Source organism: Sesamum indicum, linkage group LG10 (genome assembly GCF_000512975.1).
Source record: "Sesamum indicum cultivar Zhongzhi No. 13 linkage group LG10, S_indicum_v1.0, whole genome shotgun sequence".
NCBI lineage: Eukaryota > Viridiplantae > Streptophyta > Magnoliopsida > Lamiales > Pedaliaceae > Sesamum > Sesamum indicum.
Genome location: NC_026154.1, coordinates 13,901,023 through 13,904,043, shown reverse-complemented (window position 1 = coordinate 13,904,043; position 3,021 = coordinate 13,901,023). Strand labels below are relative to the sequence as shown.

Here is a 3,021-nt window from a genome sequence, read left to right as displayed (position 1 = left end):
AGTTTAGTAGGCGAAATTGAGGCCGCATGATTTAAATCCCATAAATATGAGAAAATTGTTATTCTACTTTAATAATAGTTACATGTATGCTGTAATAGCTATTGTTAATTAGTCATAAATATCAAATATTACTATGTTGGATGTCATAATCGTCAATGATTTAGATCATGGTGTACTGGTAATTGACTCACTAAAAAAAAATAAATTGTAAAAAAATTGATGAAAAAATCATGAAATATGTGAAATTTGAAAATTTTTAATAGCTTTAGTAGTATGAGTCGAAGTATGATCGAATCAAACTAACCAGCAATATACATGATTAAAATTATAAAGACAGATAATAAAATTGTGGATTTTATGTAATCGAACTTGATTGTGTACGACTTTTTATACATATCGTCGAATTTTACTAAAGTGAAAATGTCTATAATCTAAAACTAATAAAAATAATAAGGTAAATCATAATCACCCTTCATGAGATTTGCCATGATCATAATTACTTCTTTATTATTTAAAAAATTATAAATACATTCTTGATTTTAACGTTCGTGTAACGGCCTATTCCATTAGTTTTTCATATAATTTTTGTGGAGGACTGTTCAAAAATGCCCGTTTTTAATTTTACATTCTTTTTAGATATTTATAAATTATGAACTAATTTCTCAAATGATTATTTACTTTTCCTAGCATTATTTTTTTCAAATATTTTCTTAAAAAAAATAATAAGGGTAAAGTAGTAATTTTTAAGGAGTATTTATAATTTTTCAAACAATAAGAAGGTAATTGTAAATATATCAAACTTCAGGAGAGGCAGCTACAATTTATCCTAAACATAATTTGATAAAAAAAAAAAACATAAAATGTGGGATAATTTGTCATATGTGGACTTTATGGTAGTAGTGATGCATTTGTGAGAGTGACCAATTTTGTTAGGAGAAATTAATATTTTTTGGCCTCCACTTCTTAACTTTTATTTATTGTCATTTTGTTTTTGTAATTTATTATTTTTTTATCGACAAATGAGGAAATTTAATACACAACTGTAATTTCGCATTTTGAGGTACATTACACTAACATCCTCTGATTTATTTATAATTTTGTAAAAAATATGAAGCATTTGTACATTTAAATATAATTTCAAATGATGTCAGTATAATTAATCATAAATAAATTAATAAATTTATTATTTTATATCTAAATATATAAGACGCGGGAACCTATATAATTATCATCGAAATAAAATCAAATCCATACATACAAATTTGGTAGAAAAATATTTTTTTTTATAAAATGTGGTTTCAAATTTCCGTTATCCATATATAAAGAACAAAAAGCGGTGTTATAGACACAACTCGACAGTTTTGATACCGGAACACTAATTTCTTTTGATCTCCACAAATACCGTTCAATTAATAAGATAACTTACTTATTCAACTTCATGAATACTTTAACATAACTGTCAAATTAATATATTTTATTTTAATTTATAATATATTTTATTTTAATTTATAATATATTTTAAAATATAAAAATTTATTTATTATATGCATACATGGATAACTAATTTATCTATATTAATCTAAGAGAAAAGACAATCTACATTCGCAAAGCGTCGATTAGTGACACCGTTGTATCAATTTTTAAAATATGATAATTATATCCTTATAATAAATATGGGTATAAATACAGTTCCTCTTTTTGCTTTTTTACAAAAGTGACTTCACGTTATTTTAACGGCACCGCATTAGTTTTTTAATTGTATCGATAATTCCCACAAACATAGAAAAAGATTTGTAGTATGAGATGAGCAAGAAAATGAAATTTGTGAGAAGAAGCAATCGTGGTGTTTGGAATGAGAATGAAAGAAGTCCGTAAAAAAAAAAAAAAAAAAAAGAGAGGATGTGGAGTGATGTGAGAGAAAAAAATATATAATAATTACAAGTTTATTAAAAATATATAATTTAAAAATAAATATTGAGAAGTAAGATCAGAGGAAAACATGAATTAACAAATTGAAAGAAAAAATATTATAATTTTGAGATTATTAAAAATTATGAAATTTTCATTTGAAGGGAAGAATTGACTAAAGGGTAAATTTGTATATTTAAAAATTATTATGACTTTTTTAAAAATAATAATATAAATAAATAAATATATTATAAAATATAAAATATTATTTATTATATACACGAGGAAGAGCCGGCTAACAACTAAAATAAAATGGAACGTTACTAGGGGCATTAATGTAATTACAGTTGACGTTATATTCTCGCTCCAACCTTTCTAAGGCCCTGAACTCCCCATTGGCATGTATCCCACCACCACCGCCGCTGCGCCACCGTCACTGGCGCTTCCCTTAAAAATGTGAGCTTTTCATACCGATCATTCTTGTCAGGGCTTGTGCATTGAGATTATTTTGTGAATAGTGGCTAATTAGCTGTGATTCCCAACAACCTAATAGTAATGTCTATATTTTTGTGAATAGTGGCTAATTAGCTGTGAGTCCCAACACCCTAATAGTAATGTTTCATCGTATTAGGAATCTAGGACTTTTTGTTGTGAGTGGAGTGCCACTTATGAGCTTCGCCTCAATGAACTCTTGTAAAGCTGTTTCGTGATCCAATAATAGCTCAGAGAGTTGAGTAGGATCCATTAGGCAGAATCGATGTGCTATTATTAGGTAATCTTTAATGCTGATGGTTTGAGGTTCTGAATCTGCATTGAGGTCGACAATATAGTCAGTGATTCTGGAATAAAGTTTTTGTCAATGTATTTCTGTTTTCTTTTTTTGTGTGATCATTGATTGTGTTCTCAGGCTTCAATGAGTTATCTAAATCAGACCTGGCAAACGAGTTTCCCTTGTTTCTGTTGAGCTGTCTGAGGAAAAGAAAAAGTATGTTGTTACCATTAGTCCTAGAGCTGTTAAAAGATCCACTTAACATGAACTCTTGACTTTGAGGGTCATTATTTTTGCCCAACATAGTTTCCAAGTCTCTTGCTTCATGCAATGAAAAGGGTAAC

At 27.5% G+C, this 3,021-nt stretch overlaps 1 long non-coding RNA gene across 3 annotated transcripts in view; it reads left to right on the top strand.

Moving 5' to 3' along the window:
• The window catches only part of LOC105172491, a 5,415-nt gene continuing 4,628 nt past the window's right edge, over nucleotides 2,235-3,021 (top strand). For 2 of the 3 annotated variants that reach the window (XR_848656.2, XR_848655.2), the window contains exon 1: nucleotides 2,235-2,364. This is a non-coding gene — a long non-coding RNA (uncharacterized LOC105172491). The remainder of the gene's footprint in view (nucleotides 2,365-3,021) is intronic. The other variant, XR_002287891.1, reaches the window with a different exon arrangement.